Source organism: Buteo buteo, chromosome 2, assembly GCF_964188355.1.
Source record: "Buteo buteo chromosome 2, bButBut1.hap1.1, whole genome shotgun sequence".
Classification (NCBI taxonomy): Eukaryota; Metazoa; Chordata; class Aves; order Accipitriformes; family Accipitridae; genus Buteo; species Buteo buteo.
This window is the reverse complement of record NC_134172.1, coordinates 65,009,774-65,025,383: the sequence shown is the minus strand read 5'-3', so window position 1 is coordinate 65,025,383 and position 15,610 is coordinate 65,009,774.

Genomic DNA, 15,610 nt, shown 5'->3' with positions numbered 1-15,610 from the left:
TCGGGCCCCACTCCGGCTGCCTGTGCCGCTCAGTTTGTGTACAGCAGAGGGGAATTTTGTCCTTTGGTCCTCAAGTGGAGACAGGGCTCATTTTCCCTGTGCCACCCGCTCTGGGAGCACTGACTATTTGCCAGCCAGGCAGCTGCAATCAGCAGTTTGTCTGGGTTTTTTTCCTTCCCAGCACTGCTTTTGATATTTCCAGCCTTTAAGAGCACGTTCCCAACTGAAGTAGCAGTGGGAACTCTAAATACTGCTTTTAGTGCAGCAGAATGGCATCATTTGGGTTGTTTTCTTTCATTTCTCAGCTCTGTGCCGGCAGCACGGATGCTGTGAAGCATGGCCTGGATGCATGGAAGCCATCCAGATGGTGTCAATGCCAGGCAGAAGGAGAAGCCCTGCCTCTCCTGGTCCGGCTGCTGGGATGGAGAAAACACCATGGTCCCCGGAGCCAGGGCATGGCACGCCAACTTCACCTCCCTTAGAGAAACAGCCTCACCCCACCGGTGCAGCAAGGTCGATGCGCAGGCACAGTAGAAAGCTCGTCCCACAGCCACCACTTCTGTACGGCTGTGGGACTGCCTGCTTTCCCCGTCTTCAGTAATTAATATTCCTTTAGCAATTGCATCAATTACTTACGTGGGATGGAGACGCAAGGCAAGCATTGCAGGTGTTGATTTCTTCTAATGCGAATTGGGAGTCCAAAGTGCCCTTAAGACCCTGGTCACAAAGCGGGAGGCTCAGCCTCAGTCGGGGGTACGTCAGGAGGGGAGTGATAAGGCTCGGCAGATTCGTAGAGCATTGGAGGGCTGGGCTTTAGGCATTGGGGGGCTTGGCTCCAGGCTTTAATCAAAGATAAAACTCATTTGCGGGCTCCTCTGCACAGCTGGGTCAGGCGAGAGCTGTGGCCTGGGGAGGTTAGGCACTCCAGGATGTTCTTGGGGGTCCTGGTGCCCCCCAAGCAGAGGCGCTGCTGCTTCTGGGACTTTCCTGCGGGCTTGGCTCCCCTGGCCAGGCTCTCCAGCCTGCTTTTGCTCAGGCTCCTTCATTTATTTCTCAGGAGCCCCTTCGTGTCCCAGGGCACACGGTGAGCACTGGGAGCCCAGCGCATGGGGTGGTCCTGGCTCAATTTGGCCCACTGCAAGATACCATGAGTGTAATTCCCATGCCATAGTGCTGCAGGATGGACTGCAGGGTGGGAGGGAGGAGGATGAAGGCTCTGGCCGTGGCTGGCACGCGGGAGTGAGTCGCAGCTTCCAGGCATGCCAGTGGCGTTCGTCAGGGCTCCTGCTGAAGGGATGCAGGCAGGGGGTGGAGGGAGTTGCTTGAAAAATTGCTATTCACAGAAATAGAAACTTCCCGCAGAAACATGCGTACGTCGGTGACAAAAGCCCAGCTGGGAATTTCTCCCTGGCAGCAGGAGCAGTGGGAGGCAAAGGGGGTAGGGAGTGCAGGAGGCTGCGGTGCAGGGTCAGGGGTGCTGCCAGGGCCCTGACCCTGGCCCCTGGGGGAAATAGCTGCTTTTTAGCTGGAAAGAGCATCGCTCGTCTCCAGCCATCATCCAAACGGTCCCCAGGAGGAGGACCTGGTGGTGCAGGAAGCAATGGGCTCCATGCCCCCCATGCCGAGTCATTCCCTCCAGCAGCGCGTTCTCAGTGACCTCTTCAGATGGTGCTTCCCCAGCTGACTGCCATCGCAGGGCTGAGCCTGTCCTGGCATTTTCTCCGCATAATCTCTCCAGCCTCCTGAACTTTTTCGTTAAGCAGCTATTATTAGACTCATTTCTTGGCATAGCCAGGAGCTGTGTCAGAGCCCACCAGTCTATTTGTAGAGTGCCGTGAGATGTTTTGTTACTTGCGTTAATTAAATTAATCCCTTCTGAAGCAAAATAAAAGATCTTAAGAGCTCACGTTCAGTTCCTGGGACAACATTCCTGAACCGTGGGGATCCAAGTAGCATCTCAGGCTGCCAGCGGTGCTCGGGATGCTCCAACAGTCCTTAGCCCTCAGCACGAAGGAAGTGCTGCTCTGCTCGGTGTCCCCTGGGAATTCACGGAGGTGGGGAGCGCACGGCACTGACCCTGCCCTGTAGAACTGAGCCCTGTGAAAACCCTGCAAGGGATGGAAGGGAAGTACAATAGCTTTTATTATATAGATAGATATTCATATAGATAGCTTTCAATATAGATAGATTTTAATATAGATATTAATAGATTTAGATATTTGATATGTATTTAACTGATGGATTCATCCTTTGTTATGCAAGAAATGCAGCAAAACGGCATTGTCTGACTTTAAAATCACTGGAATCTCCAAGTCCTTTAACTTGAGTGTGCTTTCTGTTTGCTTTGGGACATAATTAGTCCCTACAAAGTTTCTTCCATCTCAGTCCAGGCTCTTCTCTTACTGGATCCCTGTAAGATAGCCACAATCAGCTGTGTTCTCATGGTGTGAAAATACTTTTGCTACCTTGAGGCAGATCTTATCTTATCAGGGCAGGATCATTTGTATCAAAGAACAAGAGACCGGATGGGAAAAAACAGTACCTGGGAGCTAAAACAGCTTTGGGAAAGGCAAAGGTTGTTGCACATTAAAGCCCGATATTCACTGCCTGCTGCAGCTTCTGGCTCTCAGATGCTCTAAGACCAAGTGACATCAGTGGCAGGGACCTCAGTCAGCCCCTAGGGTAATTTAACGGACATAAATTGATCATAAAAGTCAGCACAGGAACAGCAGATTGTAAAATCTACCATCATGTTTTCAGTTTCAATTGGGCTGATTCACCCCACTGGCCTCTTCTGTGGGAACGGGGCAAACACCCCAGTGTTTTGGTTAATTTCCAGCTTGCAAATGAAAATGCTGTTTCCTCCCTGCCGGGCACTGGGGAAGAGGCATCTCTTGGACTGCAGAGTTGGTGGGATACACCGCTGGAGATACCACCCATGATTCTGTATGTCCCCTGGCATTGTGGCTGCAGTATCTGTGGCACCAGAGCCAGAGCTCGTGGGGAAACTGAGGCATGGAGCAAGGGCAGGCAGGTCATAGCTCAAACCAGGCCTGCAAGGAGCGCTGGGCACAGTGCTGCTGTGTTTCCTGGCTCCATGGGTGATGCACGGGGGCTCGGAGATGTTGTCTGCTGGCCAACACTGGTGATGTGGACTCTCCTGTGGGCACGGGCAGCGTCTTTCCTCTGGGCAGCACATGTCCAGACAATGCTACCTGCTGGGGCGTTTGATGTCCAGGTGCTTTATTTAGTGATATCAACCCCTCCCCTGCTTCCCAGCTGTTCCAGCGCAGCTTTAGTTGTATCCCAGGTGTTTGCTAGGGGGTTTGCTAAAATCCTGGGGTGGGCCGTGAGTTCAGGGGGGTGACAGACAGACGGACAAACACGCTTGCAAGCAAATCCCTCCTCCCTGACAAACACAGTCCCATGCATAGAGAGGGCTTCTGGATGCGGCCCTGCAGACAGGGACCCCCGCGCACCCCTCCCGGTGCCTGTGTGCTCATGCAAACACCGATTCACCCCAGCAAAACGTGGGTGAAAGCCCTGTCCCCTCCTGGCTCCTCCATCACACTGGGATGCCCATGGAAAATGCCAACTCCCCTGGCACTCACAGCTCCCCTGGGCTTTTTTTAACTCAACAACTAGAGCTTTGATAAATGTCACTTCTTTCCTCTGCTGTTGTTTCTCTCTGATGGCTCAACATGACAACACCAAGGTTGTCTGGAGCAGGAGACCTCGATGGATGTTACTTCATTCCCTGACTCAGCGGATGCTGCAGGAAGAGCCTCCTGTCCCAAGCACAGCGCAGAGGTGCAGGAGGGATGGGAAGAGCCTTGTGTCCCGGGAAAAGGCCATTTATGAGCCCACAGGGATGTTCCCACGGGTCTGGCTGGAAAGCCACCTTCAGCATCAGGTTTTTGAGTTCAGTGCATCCTTCTACGGGGGGTTCACCTTCCCTGCAAGGCCCATGTCCCTGCAGGGCTCTGCTGGCCTTGTGGATGCTGCGGGCGGATGATAGACCCATCCTCCCAGGGACCTTTCCTCCTTCCCACGAGCGGGGTGAGGAACAGCTCCGGCCCGGATTTCAATATCGCTCCGTGCAAAAAGGCAGCTGCAGGATTTTGAGCCGACAGCAGATGCCAGCAAAGAGCCGCTCTGCAGCCAGCCAGGGCCTGTCGTTGGCTGGGGGGTGGCCGCAGCCCCCCTACCCTGAGCGCTGGGGCACCTTCTGGCCAAACCCACCCATCTGGCTGGGTGCTGCCTGCTGGTGGGCAAACCCCTCCGGGGACCCGGAGGAGCGCAGGTAGTGCTTTGCAGGCAGCTGAGAACCCCCACGCTCAGCTCACGAATTGTAGCATCTGCCCTGAGCCCCCTTCCAGCCTGGGGGGAGCGAGTGGGGCCACGGCTGCTGCAAAACTGGTGGCACTGATGAGAGAAATGGGGGACATTGCTCCAGCTGGCTCATCTCACCAGGCATGGCTTTGTGCCCCAGAGCCCCAGGCCAGCACCCACGGGGGACAGGGGGCACGCTTCCCCCGGGGCAGCCGCTGCCTGCTCAGCCTGTTGGTTGTCATAAAGTCACGGAGTGGTTTGGGTTGGAAGGGACCTTCAAAGACCATCCGGTCCAACCCCCTGCCATGGGCAGGGACACCTTCCACTAGATCAGGTTGCTCAAAGCCCCGTCCAACCTGACCTTTGATGTCTTCATCCACAGCTTCTCTGGACAACCTGGTCCCGTGTCTTACCACCCTCACTGCGAAAAAAATTCCTTCCTTATCTGGGCTAGGGGGGCACTGGAGAGGGATTTTCACCTCTTCTCACTGCCCCAGCCCAGATTTTTTTGGGGTGATGGCCAGCAGAGTCCCCCAGCATGCCCTGGCTTTCTGCTCAGTACCATGGCCCCAAAACCCACCCTTGCCTTCCTTACCAATTTCCTTTCATAAGGACCTGGGAAGCACCTCATGCTCCCTCCCCACTTGGCAGGCAGCCGCGGCACTCCTGCTCCACAGCAAGAGCTATTTTTACCCTCTAGCTGCATGCATACTCCCCCAGCTATGCCTCCTGCCCTCCCTGTGCCCAGCACTGTCCCCGGTTCCCAGCTAGGACCCCGCTGCAGCTGGGGCCAGGCTCTGCTTGTGTCCCCAAGCACCCTGCAGCCAGGGGGGATGCAGAAGGGGCCGCTTCCCTTCATTTGCAGCATCATTTCTGCAGGCCCCATCCACTGCCCTGTGCAAAGCTCTTTTGTCAGCCTGACAAGTATCTGGAGTTTGTTTTATACAAGGACGTATACATATATACGTGGCCGCTGCTATTTCCCCCTCCCCAATGGTCTTTTCAGGTCCCTGGCCCAGGTCCCTCAAGTGAGCTCAGGGCTCCCTGGGGGATCGGTGCTGGGAGCTTTGCCAGTCAGCTTTTTGATGGTCAGGGACCTGGAAAAGCCCCAGCTCCTCGGCTTCAGGGGCCAGGCAGGGTCTATGAGCACTCCTCATCCTTCCCCAGGCTGTTGGACCCCACATGCCTCGAGGGGACCCACCGCAGCACAGAGTCCCAGGCTGCTGTTGGCCACGGGATGCACACTGCCCATCTCAGTGCCACTTTTAAGGGGTCCCTAAACCAAACATCAGGGCAGCAGCTTGAACCCACATGGCTCGGGGAAGGCTGAGCAGGGAGATCCATCTTCATTCCAGGGTGGATGCTCCAGGCACGAGCCCTGAGGGGGCTTGTGCAGGGGCTGGAGGGGCTGCAGCAAGGGGATGGGGGGCCTCACCCCTGCTGCGGGATCCCCATCCCACCTACAACATCTCCAAAGGGTCCCACCAGCACGAGAGGGGACCCAGGGACAGCAGCAGTGGCCCCCAGTGGAAGGACACCCTGAACATCACCCACTGCCCCGGGCTGGCCCCCACTCACCTCTGATACAGCCCTTTGCTCCTTTCCAATGAGAGGCTTTAATTTACCCTCTCGGCTGGCGAAATCCTAGCCCAAGCAATTCCCCAGTTGTTCCTCCGAATCACAGTAATTACCTCATTACTTTGATATTAATAGAATTCATACGGCCTGGAGAAGATAATTGAAATTAGCCCTGTGCCGCCGGCGAGCAGAGAGGCCAGCAGGGGCCTGAGCCGGGTGAGGGGTGCAGAGCTGTGCCGGGGGGTGAGCTCTGACCCCTGGCCGGATCCTGGCACCCACTGTGCGCCACCCATAGTGGGTCCTGGGGCCAGCAATGCCCGTGGGGCTGCAGCTCTGCCAGTCCCAGCCCCAGGGATGAATCATTGCCTGGGGTTTGCCCAGTGGTACCAGAAATGAGTAGGCAGGACGGATGTCCATCCCAGTCCCCGTCGGGCTCCTGCAAGAGAGACCGGGAGGATGCTTGGCTGGGCCCTGCCCCTGTTCCTGAGCCGCTAACCCTCTTGTTGTCCCCTGCTTTGTCCCCTGCTCTGGGCTGTGGCATCCAGGGCTCCTGCCATGGGGCCATTCCCATTCATTTGGGGGGAAAAAAGTAAAGAGGAAAAAAAAATTCATTATCTGGAAAAGCAACAAAGGCAGCACGGTGCTGAATGGCTCTCACAGGCGATGCTGTGCCCCCACAGCCAGCCACTGCCCAGCAGGGCCATGGTGGAGCCATCCTGCCTCCCCTCCGGCCCCGGGTGCGGGCAGTTCCCGCCCCACCTGCTCCCCGTCAGATGGGAGATGACCCCCGACAAAGGCCGGGGCCGCGTCTGCCACCCTTGGGCTTTGCCCCGACACGTGTCTCCTTAACCTCTTCCTTGGGACCAGCTGCTACCAGGGGACCCTCCTTTGTGGCCCTGGCGAGCGGCAGACGAGTCTCCCCATCTGGCCGGCGAGGCCTCGTCTGTTGGAGACCCCCTGCCCCGGCTTATAACGGCATTAACCTCCCCTGCTGCGCCCTGCCCTGCTCCCACCCCCCCAGCCTTCCCCCCCTCCCCGTCAACTGTCACCGAGAGCCCCGGGTCCCCACGGGGCCATTGGGCTGGGGACAGCCTGCATCCCCGGCTTAGCCCACCGCTCACCCATCGCCCAGCCAGCACCTCGCAGGCACGGGCATCCCTTGCCTGCACCTCTAACACTGCCTGCCTGTGGGCTAACCCATGCACAGAGCGGAGCTGGAAGTCTCCTCTCTTCTCCCCTCCTAAGATCATGGCGAAAATACTGCATCTAAACGTTGCTTGCAAATGTTGCATGTAAATGCTGCGTGTCACTGCTGCACGGTGTAAGCGCTCTGTGCAAACTCTGCGCAAGACAAATGCAGCACATAAATGCTGCTTATTGGCACTGCATCCAGAAATGCAGAGTCTCGGAGCCACAGGGGCTGGAGGAGCGGGGGGCAGCAGGGGGGAGGAGTGCCAGGGCTTGCAGCAACCACGCTGCACCCAGCCGGGATGTCAGGCGGGCAGACCTGGCTGGCTCACCCCTTGGAAGGTGCAGGAGAAGGGTGTCAGGAGCGATGCCTGGACAGGGACCGGGCAGGACAAGGCAGGAGGGGAATTTGCCTCCAGGGGCTTCAGAAGTTCCTGCACTCCTGTGGCCGCAAGTGGGGTGAGTCCAGCTTTGACTCCCACAGTGCTGGGGCTCAGAACCAGGACCCCAGCACGGGGACTCCATCCCAACCCTGCTGCCACCAAGCCACGTGCCCTTGCCCCTTGCTCAGTCTGGCACCAAGCTCCCCACGGAGCTGGAGGGATGCTGGGGCACCCTGGCGTGCCCAGCAGGCAGGGGTCCACCAGCGATGGGATGCAAGGAGCAACAGTGTGCAGGGTCAGGCCCCAGAGCCCGTTGGGAAAAGGAGCCGAGGCGGAGGCTGGCATCCCCCGGCAGGCTCCTCTGCCCGGTCAGCGGTGTCCCCAGGCCAGGGACAAGAAGAGGCGAGACTCCGCCACTGCCGCCTCCCTTGCCAGACGTCCGCCCCCGAGGAGGCCTTATCTGCCGCTAATGCTTCGCAGCAGCCTCCCCAAAGCTTGCGGGCTTGGCAAGATGCTCTGAGACTGCATTTGCTCCAAATGGATTGTATCAGGGGGAGAACAAAGCACTGGAGAGTTTTCAAAGAAAAGTTGCAATCGCAGCCCGCAAGAGAGGCAGCCGGTCCCCTCTGGCGGCACCTCACTGGGGACTCAGCGGGGAGCGGGCTCGGCACCAAAACCCACCGGGCAGCAGGCTGTTGCCCCTTGGCTCTCCCCTCCTGGCCCCAGCTCTACTGTCCCATGGTGGAGGCTGGGCAGGAGCCATTCAATGGGTGCTGGCCAGAAGACAGCAGCTCCATTTTCACCAAAAAATGTCCTGCTGCAAAATCTGGCCTCACTCCAGCTGCAAATGAAAAACTAAGGTTGGGTTTGTGGTTTTTTCCTGCTCCAAAGTTTCTTGGAAAGCTGGTGCGGGCCAGAATCTGGAGCAAATGCTGACCGACCTCGGCATCATGTGATGGGACTGAGGGTGTTGCATGGGTGCTTGCCCGCTTCGCTCACCTTCCCTGGTGCAGGCAGTTCCAGGCAGCAGTCCCCGGGGCAGAGCAGCTGGTAGAGTGGACTTTTTTTCCTTCAACACCCTCAAGGACTTGGGGAGAAAAAGGGAAATATTCTCTTCTCTGTCAATCTTGGCATAAATCGCAATGGCAGTGTCAGGAGAAATGCTAACGCAGAGGCTTCACCTGCCCAGCCTGTGCTCCGAGCCCTGGGAGCATCGGCAGAGATGGCCATGGGTGATGCCAAGATTCACCCAGAGCACGATGGCCACATGTTGCATGAAGCAAGGTGCACCATGCTCGTGGTGAGGTGTCCCCAAGGAAACGGTGGCACACGGGCAACCGTGCTTGTCAGGAAGGACTGGAGAAGAAGGAACTGTGTAGGCAGAGGAAGGAATAAGATCAGAAAGTCATGTTGCCTTGGCTTCCCCTCTGATACGCAGAGAAGATGGTGTCAGCAGTGAGTCAGCTCCAGGAGGTATGTGAAATCATAATTGAAGAATGCTGAGAAAACAGCAAAATCCCACAAAAAAAAAAAAAATTGTGGGGAAAAAAAACCACAACAAGCCTCAAGCAAAAGCAACAGCAATGGTGCAGATCCCAGAGCCTTGGCGCTGGGCAGAGACATGAAAGAGGACGGGTTTAGCAACGGGACGCTCTTCAGGGCGCAATGGGATAACTGCAAAATTGCATCAGGGCTGGGGAAAAAGGAAAACAAACCCAAGAGCAGTGGCTTTCTGCTGCGGGACAGTCAAAGGGCACCACATGGCCCTGCAGCATCTGGCTCTGTGGCAGTGGGCTGGAGGGACCCACGTGAGATCCCGGAGACTCTCCCAATGCATTCCCAACCCACGAGAAATGTTGTGGCCATGAGGGCTCCTTTGAACAAGTGTCATCGAGAATCTGGGGAAACAATAGAGCTGCACAACGCCAGGCTCTGCAAAATGCCTGACTCACGGTACTATTGCATCTTGAACGGCAAACTCATTTGTGCCAGATTAGCAAGAGGGAGAGGCGCAGGGGCTGCTCCATGGAGGCTCAGACAGCCCTGTGGCCACAGCAAGAGAGGTGCAGAGCAAGCAAGCAGCCTCCTGCAGAATGCGTGGCGTGGTTCACTGAGAGCCAGAGGGGAAAAGACATGGGAAAATCAAGCAGAGTGTCACAAATTCAGAAACTCAAAGGAAAAGGTGTAACCAGAGGGCAAAGGGAGGTCTCTGCGCCCTGTGGGGAGAGACTGTGAGTGGAAGAGCTTTGCTGGGGGCTGCGGGCAGCACGGGGGGACAGTGCTACGTGGTGGTGGGCTTGGGAGAAGGAAGGGCTCCTTCCCATCACTGCTGGGGACTGCACCCAACCCTGGCCCTCCAGCCCTCCTGGAAAGGCCCAGACACCCAGCTGAGGAGGGGAGCAGGGACTCAAAGGATGGAACATTGCACAGTCCTGGTGTGAATGCAGCACAAAGCAGGGAAAATACCAGTGCTAAACTCAGAGCAGCAGCAAAGCAGCAGGAGACTGAGCATCAGCTGGATGTCCATACCAAACAGCGCTAGGGCCCCTTCTTCATCTGCACACTGGAGAAGGCCAGAGGGATAGGGGAAAGCCAGATGAAAATTCAGCAGTGACATAAGCCCAGTCCATGTGGCCCACAGGTACCAGGGAAGGCTCCAGGCTGCTGCCCCAACATGGCAGCACCACCGCCATGAGCTACATCAGGTGAGATCGGGTCACACACGGCACTCAACTCAGGACAGGAACTCATCCATGGGGACACAAGCCACCCCCACCTAGCAGGAGAGCACCCATGCCCTGCAGCATCCCCATGGGTGTGCGAGCTGGGCACCAAACCACAGCTGCAAAGTCCCAGGTGGGGACCAGCGCCCAGTGCTGGGAGCCAAACAAGTGTGAAACAGCAACAAAAGATGGTCTTTTGTTATCTTAAAGAAATCAAACAATCCACCCAGTTCAATGTACCCTGCAAAGCATATCCACTGGATAAGACAAAAATGATGGCAATAAGGAATAACTGTGTGAAAGGGGCTCCCAGCCCATGTCAAGGAGCAAGCATAGGTAGGAGCACCACAAACTGCGCTTTTCATGGGTATAGGCACCTGCAGTAGTGAATACTGCTCACTGGCAAACAGCCATCATTGAAGAGATGCTACTCGAGATGGCTGACATATTCCCAGTGTTTCCCTCCAGAGGTGGACATTGGCCACAGCTCTGGGGTCAGCAAAGCCCCTGGCAGAGCTGGGCTAGGCTGTAGCTTGGTGCTGGATCCTTGCTGGGCTCCCCAAGGCTGGGACGTGTCTCCAAAGAGCTAAAAGCAATGTGGGAAATGCCCATAGGGACTGTGGAACAGGCAGGCAGGGGAGGTCCTCCTCCGGTGGCTGGAGCCCCGGTGTCACCATCTGTGTGACTGCACATGCCCCCCCACAACTGTCCCGGCCCCGCAGAGCTCTTTACCCTCGACAGGGAGGGTGAACAAAGAGGTTTTACATAATCCCATGCAATCTGCATAATGCACAGCCCCTGAAACATGCCACTCTCACCCGCCAGGGCACACAGAGCTCCTGGATGTTCCTCTCTCTACTCAGCCTGCTTTCTATTTCCCTGGCCATGTATTGAAGCTGGGAGCAAAACCATGCACCAAGCAGCTCTCCCAGCCCTCCAGGCACAGGTACCCACAGCCCAGCGCTTTTGGGGATGCTGCCAGAGGCACCCGTAGCCTGACAGGCAGGTTTTGCTCTAGGACGTAAACACCACATGGTCGACTGGGGAGAGATCAAATGTGAAAGCACACTTTGAGGGTGCCATGCTGCTGGTGGCTCATCCTGAATGGTCCCCTTCTCTGCTCCCCCCATCACCTCTATCCCACCCCCAGGGAAGGAAACTCCTGCTGGAGCTTGGGTGCTGAGCTTTAGCTGGGGTGAAGCATTTCAGAACCACAAAATCCAGCCCCCTCGAGCCGAGAAAAGAAACTGTCCCTTGGTGATTACTGGTTTTGCTTTAAAATACAAAAAGCAAAGCAAAAAATAAACCCCACCAGTCCCTGCAGCCGGCTGCTGTGAATGCAGAAGATGCAATGCCTGGTCACTACAACCTGATGTGTTTGCAGGGCTGAAAGTGGCTGCATCCAGTGCCTGCACCCATGCTAGACACAACCCTTGGCCTTACTGCTAGCTGCAATGACGCAGCAACAGATACCCAACACAGCCGGCTGCAACGGTGTCACGTGGAAGCAGCCCAGCAAAAAAGTGGCTCTTTCCCCATGAATCACCCCAAAAGGAGGGTTCTCACAATGGCAGCAGTGTAGACCTGGTCGGGCAGCACCTGGGGACGTACCCGGGCACCCGCTTGCCACAGGATGGGCATGGGCAGAGCCGGCAGCATCTCAGCATCTGCAACCGTCTCCAATAATACCACCCAGAGGCTCCAAAATGTTGGGAAAAAAATAAATATAGCTCAAAGGAGACTAAGAGATCGAAGGGAAATGGCCATTAGCAACCCTCCATCTGCAGTAAAAAAGCCAGCCATGTCCGGCACTCTGGATCTAATGGGTTTTTAATATTCTCGTGGCACGCACTGTGGTATATATGGTAAGAGACACTTGGAGGTCTTGCATGAGCCCCGTTACTCGGGGGGCTGCTCATGGAGTTCAGGCTCTTCCTTTCCCTGCCAGCTGCCTTGTAGATGTAGATGTTTCAATTATTCTGTCAAGCTGCATATTCCAAATTAAGGCCAGAGAAGTGTCTCTGTCTTATATAGAAAGAAAAAAAAATATCCCTAAAAGGAAAAGACATGAACTCAGAAATTAATAAGGCTGATTGACAATGCTGCTTTGGAAACTCTGGTACCATATGGCATCCTTGAATGGCTGCAGTGCTGTTAGGATGGAGCTGACCAGCTGGAGAGTTACTGTGGGTTGTTTGTAATTGTAATAATGGATATCAGATGGCTGGTGTGGAGCAGTTTATAAATGAGAACAGACAATGAGCCGCACTGTTTGTCAGGAAATCATTGCTGATATGGGCTTTGCGCTACCCACCACTCCCCATTTGAGCTGGCTGGTCCCAGGGCACCCTGTGCTGCCGGTTGGTCCAGCTCTGGCTGGGAGAGGCGCGATCCCGGGGCAGGTACTGCACTGGCGACCGGGATGAGTGGTCCAGCCGCGAGCAAAACTGCCAGAAAACCCCCTTGCCCTCCTGGTACTTTGGGCAGAGCCCCAGATGCCACTCAGAGATGCTGGCGAGGCTGATGTCCCCATGCAAAAAACACAATGTGCAGCTGGGTGCCTCTCTAAGAAAGCCAAAGCAAACAGGGATCCGGCCGGGGATCCGCCAAAGCATCGGGAGCCATCCAGGCTTGCAGGACTGATGGGGGCTCGGACTCTGACACTTCCAGATTGGTTTTTGTGCTGAACAGTCGGAAAAGTCATGACATTTCAGAATTTGCCATTTAATGGATTTTTTTTTTAAAGTTGGTAACAGTGAAATTCATTATTTCAATTTCTGCTGATCTCCAGCTCTATGGCTTATCACATAAAATGAAGCCTGAGTTTGGAATGAAAACGTCACATGAGTGTTCCCTTGTCTTTTCCAAAATGAAATTCTACCTAAATTAACACAGGGCATTGCCCAGCTGAAATTTCCCTTCTGCTGCAACAGAAGCCACCCTGTGCCACATCGCCTGGCAGCCGAGGGCATCAAGCCCCAGTCCAGGGGGACCAGGGCAGGAGATGGCTGAGAGAGAAGGCTGCATTCAAGGCTTAGATGTTATGCCTATTTTTAATTCCCTAGCGCTCCTGGAACTTTTTTTCCCTCCCCAACTTGTTAAAAAAAAAGCCATAACCATATCAGATTAAGCATCCTCCCACCGACACCCAGAGCCCCTTTGCTGGGGGGACCCACTAAGAGCTGGCAGCAGTGGCCAGGCAGAGCCAGGCGATGCGGCAGGGTAGGAGGAACACACCCATGTGTCGTTTCACATTCACACACACTCACGCCTGCGAACCCAAACACAGCTGGTCGCTCTGGCAGGTCTTTTTTGGGCTCGGCAGCCCCTGCACGGGGATGGAAGGAGTCCCGGCATTGCTGGGTTTTCTCCCTGCTTGGCTTCAGGCTGATGGCATCTCTGGTGTCGGGGCTAGGGAGCAGCGGGTGCTCCAGGACTGGTCAGCCAGCAGCAGGGAGAGCTTTCTAGGAAAGCAAGCTCTGCAGGAAGGAGGTCAGGACTGGAGTTGGGGCCATGGCACATGCCAAGCACCGGGCAGAGCATCCACAAGCCGACGTGCCCCTCTGAGCCCCTCTGCAGGGCATCTCCATGGCCGGGAAATGCTCCTACCTTGCTGGATATTATATAATTAATTATTTATTACATATTTCTTACATAAATATTATATATACTTATATTTTATATATATTTATATTTGTATGCTTTATATATATTCTTATCTAAATATTTCTTTTATATTATTCTTATGTATTATATAAAGATTTCTTAGAAACACCTGGGCATACAAATCCTCAGACAAAACCCATTGTCAAGCTGGAAACGAGCAGGGCAGAACGGTTAAAGTTTGTGATCAAAATCAGCTGGCAGGAAAACTTGCTCTAAGCCATCACCCCTAACCGAGCTCTGTGGTTATTTCCCTGAAGAAAGACTGACTCCTGCTCCTAGCTCTGAAAACACGCCCGTTTATACCAGGGCAGGACTCTTATTCAAAACTCCAGTACTTCTTTTTTTCCAGTTTGGAGAGGATTATTTGAGTCTGCTTATTTGGAGCCTCGGTTTCTAGGCTTTCATAGAAAATGCAAGTAACCCATTCATTTTAATAGCAGAGATTCAGGGTTTGTCTTACTTATATCAACCACTATTTAGGGAAAATTGGCATTCGATTACCATGCACCGAAAGTCATAACCACTTGGTTTTAATTAGTAAGGGGACACTGAGATGCAGTGCTGACACAAGACATGAGCTCGTTTTGGACACCCCCTCCAGAGCTGGACCTGGCCCAGGAAGCAGGAGGGCTGATGACATCCCCCAGACCCCGCTGTCGTGTCCCCATCCCTGCGTCTCTGCAGACCTCTGGGCGACCCGATAGCATCCTCCCAGCTTTAGCCTGAAGTTGTCACTCGATAGGAAAACTCCCCTGCTTCCCCCAGCTCAACTTTGGCTGACCTCATCAGCAAACTGAACTAATTGAAGGAAGTGAAGTCAGAAAATAGCCCAATAGCCCTTTCTGATGAGGCAATCGGTGTCAAAGCTTGTTCATCACCTCACCCAGGCCCAGTCCCCTGCAATGAGCTGCAGGTTCCCCGTTCGACTTTGGCATTGCAGATGCATTGCTTACCGCTCGCTATCACATTTTAAATCACCGTAACTGCAAGCCCTGACATACCTTGTCAGCAGTTTAAATGCAAAGACGTTTAGATTTCAAAAGAAAGAGGTATTCAACATGAATCTTTACTCAAACACACTATTTTTTCCAGCACGGGCACTCTGGAAATGCTGAGCACCCCAGACTGGGTGCAGCCCTTCACTGGCGCCCAAGCATCCTATAGCTCATGCAGTTTGGTGTGCCCAGCTTGGCTTGACATCACTTTTGGGGTGTCAACTGTTTAATCGGTCCCCATCCCGCCCCCTCCCCCCCCCGCCCGCAGAGGGGCCCTGCTTGCAGCCGTGCTGGCATCGTTGTTGGTTTTTCATTTACAGGGGTAATAGAGCCTGCCCACATCCTCCCAGCCCCAGCCCGCCCTGGCTCCCACCCACACGCTGCCGGCATTAATGGGTTTACTTTGCCATGCCTGGCAGGTAACGACCTCCAAAAGCGGGTGTCAGTTTGTCATCCCAAGCCGGCAGCTGCACGGCGGGCGAGTAGCAGGTGGCAGCCCCATGTCCCCTCGTGCGGGGTGCGATGCTCGTGGGATCAGGGTGCCCTAGAGGGCTGGATTTGTGATCCCCAGCTCTGCTCCAAGCCCTGACACATCCCTGGCCCCGCTGGCTCCCTGTGCCCATCTCTCCCCCTCCAATGAAGGTTGAAAAATGTACTGAGAATCTGCTGGGGGGACTTGAAAATCCAAGGTAGGAGCCAGCTGAGCACCAGGATGGGCACGTGGTGGCTGTGACCATGTCCCCTG